This window comes from Camellia sinensis, chromosome 8 (assembly GCF_055761805.1).
Source record: "Camellia sinensis isolate YWXY chromosome 8, ASM5576180v1, whole genome shotgun sequence".
In the NCBI taxonomy this organism is placed as follows: domain Eukaryota; kingdom Viridiplantae; phylum Streptophyta; class Magnoliopsida; order Ericales; family Theaceae; genus Camellia; species Camellia sinensis.
The window spans coordinates 184,684,144-184,691,847 of record NC_138968.1 but is presented as its reverse complement, the minus strand read 5'-3'; the positions used below and the strand labels follow the sequence as shown (position 1 = coordinate 184,691,847).

The following is a 7,704-nucleotide window of genomic DNA, read 5'->3' as shown; positions in this document are numbered from 1 at the left end:
GACTTTGGGAAAAAAGGGAAAGAAAAGTTGAAAATATGAGGGGAGAGGGGACAAACCCATGTGAGGGATGGGGCGGTGAAAGTGTTGGTATTATAATAAAAAAAAGAATATGGAGATACATAAAATAAGCTAAAAAAATTAAAATTGGGTAGTGGGGAGCCGAGTGGGGTTTGGTCAGAGTATGGAAAAGAGGGTGATTATTAGAGTGATTAAAGAAAACAAGAGTACCCACCCAGATTAAAGAAAACAAGTTGCTTCTTCCCTAACACTGAGGGGTACACCCCAGTTTTGGAGCAGCAGGAGAGAAGCATGGCCGATGATGGTGCCAGAGGGATCGACGGTGGCGAAGGTGTTTGGGTCGAGAGCGTTCGAGTGGTACAGATACGATCTCACTCTGTTGGAGGCCAAGACGAGAAACGACGACGATGAGAACGTGTTCGCGAGTCTTATGAAGGAATCGAGTGCTGCTCGGCTCAACTCGTATGCCAGAAAGGGCGTTCCTGACGCGGTATGGAAGGTCAAGACTCTGCTCAGTGGGCGAGGACGAAGATCATGCCGCCGAAGGAGATGAGTGCTGGTTGCGCCGCCGTCAACGGCGGTGGTGGGCGGCGAAGGGTAGGGCTTTTGGAGGTTTTGCTCTGGCGAGGTATGTATAAAAAAAATCTTAGCGGACTAGGTTGAGGTCCGGCGGGCGGCTAAGGTGAGATTGCCGCCCGCCGGGGAAGCGAAAATACTAGGTTCTAAACCTGCTTTGATACCATGTTAAGAAACTGATGTATTATTGATTTATGTATGTTATGTTTATATTACAAGGATTCCTATTATATAGGAGAGGATTTGTAGTAGGTGAGGAGTAGGTGAAGTAGGTGAGTGTGTGTGGTAGGTGGTAGTGGTAGGTGAAGGTTTTAACACTATCACGTTTCTTCTGGTAAGTTTCCAAACACCACAAACTCTTGTAGCTCACTAAGCTATCATGTTTCTTATGTGTGTTTTTTTTTTATCTCTAACTAGATTCATTTAAAAAGTTCACAGATGAGAAATGTGAGTTCAAGTCAGTGCTGAAAGAAAATGCAAGAGCTTTGCTATGCTTATATGAGGCATCACATTTAAGGGTTCAAGAGGAAGATATATTGGAAAAAGCATTGAAATTTACAAGCAAGCACTTGAGGTCTATGTTAACCCACCTAACCTCTCCTCTCTCTGAGCAAGTTACGCACTCTCTAGAAGTACCTCTCCACAAAGGAATGCCCATATTAGAGGCCAGGCACTACATCAATGTCTACCAAGCTGATTTAGAAAGAAATTCTGTTTTGTTGGAGCTAGCAAAGCTGGATTTCAATCTTTTACAAAGGTTGCACCAGAGAGAAATAAGTGACATCACAAGGTGACTTTAATTATTAATTAGTTATGGTTATCTGATATGGCCTGGTTTGTTTACAATCTATTATCTGAATTAGATCAGTCTAGTGGTGGCTTGTGGTCCATCACAAGTCTTATTCTAATGATTTGATCTTTTTTATTTTATTGGTCTGTGTATAGATGATTTATGAAACAAATTAAATTGATATAATAATCATAGTTAATTTAATTATATTTATATTTAAAAAATAAACAAGAAATATAATTTTAAAATTAGACCATTGACTACTTTAAAGACACGTCATTAAATCTTCACATTTTCTTTATGGAAATTTCAGTGTAATTTTTGTTTAATTTTTTATCTTTTGTTGATAATCTAATTTTTCAGGTGGTGGAAAGAGAGAGAGATTGCAACAAAGTTACCTTTCGCAAGGGATAGATTGGTGGAGTGCTACTTCTGGATATTAGGGGTTTATTTTGAACCCAAGTACTCTGTTGTTAGAAGCTTTATGACTAAACTAATAGCATTAGCTTCTGTCATAGATGACATTTATGATGTGTATGGTACCCCTGAAGAACTTCAATTATTTACAGATGCAATAGAAAGGTATGTGTGCAATTTTAATCCATCTGATACTTGTAGACTTGTATATTAGTCCCAATAAAAATTACATTTGTATTGGCCACTTCTCGATAAGTATCAGTTCATAGCAGCTTAATCACGAGCTAATTTACAACCAATATGGCTAGTTCATAGTTGATCATTACACCTTGTTCAACTGCTTGCAATGTGGGATATCATCACCATGTGAGGGGTGATTCTCCATGTGCTGCAAGAGTTGGCCATGTGAAGCCAACACACATGAGCTGGCCATGTGAAGCCAACACACAAGATAGCTGGCCATATGCAAGGCCAGCCTCTCCATCTCCATTCTGTTAGTGTATAAATGGAGGCTGAGGGGAAGGTTTGAGAGATAGAGCAGAGCAAGTCACAGAGAGTGACATATCTGAGACGGAGAGACCGTCTTCCTTGGTGTGAGCGAGGGCGACGGGTGAGTGGGTGAGTGAGGAGAGTGTGAACTCCTCCTCTATTGTAATCTTTCTGTAATATCTCCATTGTTATAGTGATAACCGGCTACTCTCCCGTGGACGTAGGCATTGAGGCCGAACCACGTTAAATATTGTGTCTCCTTGAGTGTGGGTGTGTTTTTCTGCATGGAATAATTTCTATAAGGTCTTGGGCGGGATCCCAGATCCCAACAAGTGGTATCAGAGCCTCGTTGGTGGCGTTTCGGAACAAAAACAGCGTGTTGTTTGAAACTGCCCAGAAATCAAGTTGCTCGAAATCAGGTTTTGAGCATACCAGGAGCAAGGGCTCGACGAGAGGAGTCCAGAAATATAAAGCAGACACCCAACGGAGGCCGGACGCGCCCTCACGCGCCTCTGGAAGTTGGCGCGTGAGTCCCAGTCTCGTCACGCGCCAACACGCGCCGTGCAGGCACCCGGCGCGTAGTCCAAGTCTCCCCCACGCGCCCCACGCGCGGACGAAGGAAGAAGACGAGTGGGCAGGCAGCGCGTGTCATCCACGCGGCTGGAACACGCGCAGGCCGCGTCAGCGTGCCACGTCGTCAACACGTGGCGACACGTCAGCAAAGGTTTGCCACGTGTCTGCCCCGTCAACCAGAGGCAGGGAAGGATCCAGTGCTTTGCAGCGAAGGTACAGCCGCAGATCTGAGGCGTACAAAATGTTTTGGCTAGATCTAAGCCATTTGGAGTCCGTTTTTGGTGATCCAATAGTGGTTTCCGACTATTTGGAGTATTCCGGACACATCCGTACGGTCAGATTTTGCAAACAAATTTTCAAAAATTTGCAGTTTTTATTTTGGCAATCCGAAGTGCTTTTCCGGCTAATTTGAGCAGTCCGGACTTCACAGCAAAGCCTGTTTTTCAAACAGAGATTACTTTCTGGATGATGGAGGAATCCACATCAGTCTCAAGGCTGATGATTCGGTTGAACGCTTCTAATTATGCGATATGGAAGCCGCGGATGGAGGACATCCTGTATTGTAGAGATTTGTTTGACCCTATAGCGCTAAAGGGGGTCAAACCAGATGGAGACAAGGATGGGGACTGGATAAAAACCAACCAGAAGACTGTTGGTCAAATCAGACAGTGGATTGACCACAGTGTGTTCCACCATGTTATCCAAGAGACAGACGCCTATGCCCTATGGATGAAATTGGAGGGCATGTACCAGTCCAAGATCGCACGGAACAAAGCCTTGATAATGAGAAGGCTTATAAACTTGAAGCTGAAGAATGGTGTGTCTGTTGCTGAACACACCAGTGAATTCCACAGCCCTGTGAACCAGCTTGCATCAATCAAAATGGAGTTGGAGGATGAGATACAAGCATTATTATTACTCAGTTCCTTACCAGACAGCTGGGAGACGTTGGTGGTTTCTCTTAGTAATTTTGCACCCGAAGGGAAGCTGACCATGGGGATGGTCACAGACGCCTTATTCAACGAGGAGGCAAGGAAGAAAGAGATGGAAGGAGAACAGTCCCATGCCCTTGTCACAGAAAGTAGAGGCAGAGATAGAGAAAGGGGCAGAGGTAGAGGAAGAAGTAAAAGCAGAGGGCGTTCACAGTCCAGACAGGACAACACGAGGAGGTGTTTTTACTGTGATCACGAGGATCACGTAATAAGAGATTGCCCAGAGAAAAAGGCGGACAGACAAGCCAAAGAGAAGGCTAAGGGACACGGAGGTCCCTCAACTACAGCAGTTGCAGTGAATTCCTCTGACGATGAAGAGGTGATGCTTACAATCTCGTCAGAGTTGGAGACACCCGGCTGGATTTTGGATTCAGGGTGTACGTTCCACATATGTGCGGATAAGAAGCTTTTCTCCACTTATCGAAGAGTCAGCGGTAGCACTATCCGGATGGCCAACAACACAGTGAACAGAGTTGTCGGCATAGGGACAGTGCGGTTCCTTACTAAGGCTGGAAGAAAAGTAATTTTATCTGAGGTCCGACATGTGCCAGGAGTACGGAGGAATCTAATCTCCCTGAGTATGCTAGATCTAAAAGGAAATTGTTTCTCATCTAGTGGCGGGGTTCTTCATGTACACAGAGGTGATAGAGAAATGTTGCAAGGCAAATTGTGCAACAAACTGTACAGACTGGAAGGAGAAGTTTTGACAAAGATGAGTGTTGTCAAATGCCAGTCGAAGGGTACAAAAAGAGAACATACGCAACCAATGCGTATGATTGAGCAAGGCTTTCATCAGGAATGGCGAAAACGGTGCACGGGAACGCAAGGAGGCAGTTCAAAGGTGCACAGATCTGAGCCAGCGAAGCCAATCTTGAAGAAAGTTCAGAGCAAAGAAACCAAGTCTGTAGAGACTATGCCAGTGAAGAAGAGAGTTTCTTTTGCTTCCGTGTTAGAGACATTTTGCAACCTCTCAAAAGATGCATGGAAGGGAGGGTTGCAATCTCGAGTCGCAAAGTGAGCTTTGCAATGCACTCCAATAAGGGGGTGCAAGCACTATGCACGGAGTTGCATAGTGGTAACTTGTACAGACCGGTGGAAGTTGTCTTGGCAGAAGGGCTAACTATCAAACATCAGTACGGACGCACAAGTGAGACAGAACCGAACATCAGGGATTGCAGCACAGACAACAGGCGTATGAGATCGCTGGGAAGTTGTTCTGAAGTGCAGAAAGCAAAGGCTGGTTGTTCAGAAATAAGCTCCGAGCAAGGAAAATTGAGGATGTTGATGTGGCAAACTCTGAAGTTTTCTAGTTGCTCCCGTGTTCATCATGCAAGGAGTTGCACGGTAATGCAAGGGTATCCCGAGCAGGGGGTACAGGGCATCCAATCAGGGGGTGCTTGATACCTTGGCAGCAGGTTTTGTTGTGGATCACCTCACATGGACTGAGGGGGTGATTTGTGGGATATCATCACCATGTGAGGGGTGATTCTCCATGTGCTGCAAGAGTTGGCCATGTGAAGCCAACACACATGAGCTGGCCATGTGAAGCCAACACACAAGATAGCTGGCCATATGCAAGGCCAGCATCTCCATCTCCATTCTGTTAGTGTATAAATGGAGGCTGAGGGGAAGGTTTGAGAGATAGAGCAGAGCAAGTCACAGAGAGTGACATATCTGAGACGGAGAGACCGTCTTCCTCGGTGTGAGCGAGGGCGACGGGTGAGTGGGTGAGTGAGGAGAGTGTGAACTCCTCCTCTATTGTAATGTTTCTGTAATATCTCCATTGTTATAGTGATAACCGGCTACTCTCCCGTGGACGTAGGCATTGAGGCCGAACCACGTTAAATATTGTGTCTCCTTGAGTGTGGGTGTGTTTTTCTGCATGGAATAATTTCTATAAGGTCTTAGGCGGGATCCAAGATCCCAACATGCAACTGGTGGCTTTAAAATTCACACCCACGACACTAGATTTTTATATATATCACTTGATACTTCTGATACCGTTATACCGTGATTGATATTGATACGTCTTCTGATTAAAAACATGACATCACTAATTTCATAGGTGGGAAGAAGCAGCTATCAGTGATTTACCTGAATACATGCAAGTTTGCTTCGAGGCACTCTCAGATGTCATGAAGGAAATGGAGGACAAGATAATGACCCACGAGGGGAGATCCTACCACATATACTATGCAAAAGAAGCAGTAAGTAATTAAAATTTTCTCTCATCCAAACAAGACTATCTTTAACTTAGTTTTTCAGCATAATAGCTGTCTAATACTTACATTTGTGTGGTTTTCTTCAGATGAAAGGTCTAGTTAGAGCCTACTTTGTGGAAGCAAACTGGTTTAACACCAAGTATATGCCTACATTTGAGGAGTACTTGAGCATTTCTATGATGAGCAGTGGTTATCCTATGCTGGCTGTTCAATCCCTTGTTGGCATTGGAAAGATTGCAACCAAGGAAGCCTTTGATTGGGTGCTTAATGTTCCCAAAATTGTGAAGTCTTGTGCACTAATTGCTAGGCTGGTTGATGACAACCAAACTCATAAGGTACCTCACAATATATTGAGGTCAAATAATGATTTTTAAATATCAGCCTGTATTCATAATCTATATAACTAGTTCGACGGTTATAAAATTATTTTTTGCAAATGATTTTTAAAATTTTACTACCATGATACTCAATTTTCAATATGTATCGGTTTTTATTCTCGATACTATTATGCTACAAGTGATGCAGTTACGTTTCTTAATGTCTAACTCAAATATGAACTCAGATTTTCTATTAATGTCTTTTTATATTGTCTGTCTTAAGTCATTTTTGTATCACACAATTGATACCTCTAACCTTGTCATGTGGTAGAGAGAAAACAAGAGGGCATAAGAGATTTGGACAAAAGATCCGTAGCGAAATACAATAGGATAATATTTCTTTTGACCCAAATTTTGTCAACCCTAAAGTGTGTTTGGCTCGTGGTAATCTAACGATTTTTTCTCTAAATTTTGAAGGTTGAGCAAGAGAGAGGGGATGTACCTTCGGGTGTGCAATGCTACATGAGGGAACACGGTTTGTCCGAGGAAGAAGCATGTGGGAAAATAAGAGAAATGGTGGACATTGCTGGGAAAGACATCAATGAAGAACTCCAAAATCCTAATAGGCTCTTCCCTCTGCCTCTACTATTACCAACTCTTAATCTCTCACGGATGATGGAAGTCATTTATGGACATGGTGATGGTTACACTAATTACCAAAGATATCATCATCTCAGTGCTTGTTAATCCCATCTCCGTGTAATAGTTTTCTTTATGTATCGAAATAAGACTAAAAATAAATAAGGCATTTCATCTAATAATAGTCAAATTTCGTTTTCAAATGTGAGTCTCATCATCAATGGTTGAATGATGACTACACTCAAGGATTGTTTGAGATAACCTAAATAAGTGTATTTTTTGTCTTTTTATGAAAAGATGTGCAGAAAAGTAGAGAGGTGATGTGATGAAAAAAAGATAAAAACATAAAAAGATAGATTATATTGGAGTTGCCAAACTTGACCTGAATAGGAATTTGTAATTTAATCTATGTAGTGTGTTTGGATCATGATTACATTACAATTCATGTTAACATGGAGGAGAATCTAACTTACAGGCTTAAAAAAAATAATAAAAAATAATTAATTAATTATCTAAAGTCCTATTTACAAATATTATGGTAATTAGGTCTTATTTAAGAGTTTTTGAACCAATAAGTCCTATTTAGTAAAACTAAGAATATTATCAGTTTTTCTTAATTTTTAAAATTAAGAACATTATTAATTTTTGCATAGTAATATTCCAGATAATTG

The 7,704-nt window shown here is 42.3% G+C and overlaps 1 pseudogene across 1 annotated transcript; it reads left to right on the top strand.

The window, feature by feature from the left end:
* Positions 1–510: 510 nt before the first annotated feature.
* LOC114294446 ((-)-germacrene D synthase-like) lies at positions 511–7,261 on the top strand (annotated as a pseudogene). Its single transcript, XR_014339234.1, has 6 exons — positions 511–646; positions 1,012–1,384; positions 1,748–1,966; positions 5,921–6,062; positions 6,164–6,412; positions 6,872–7,261. The product of XR_014339234.1 is annotated as a (-)-germacrene D synthase-like (transcript).
* Positions 7,262–7,704: the final 443 nt, after the last annotated feature.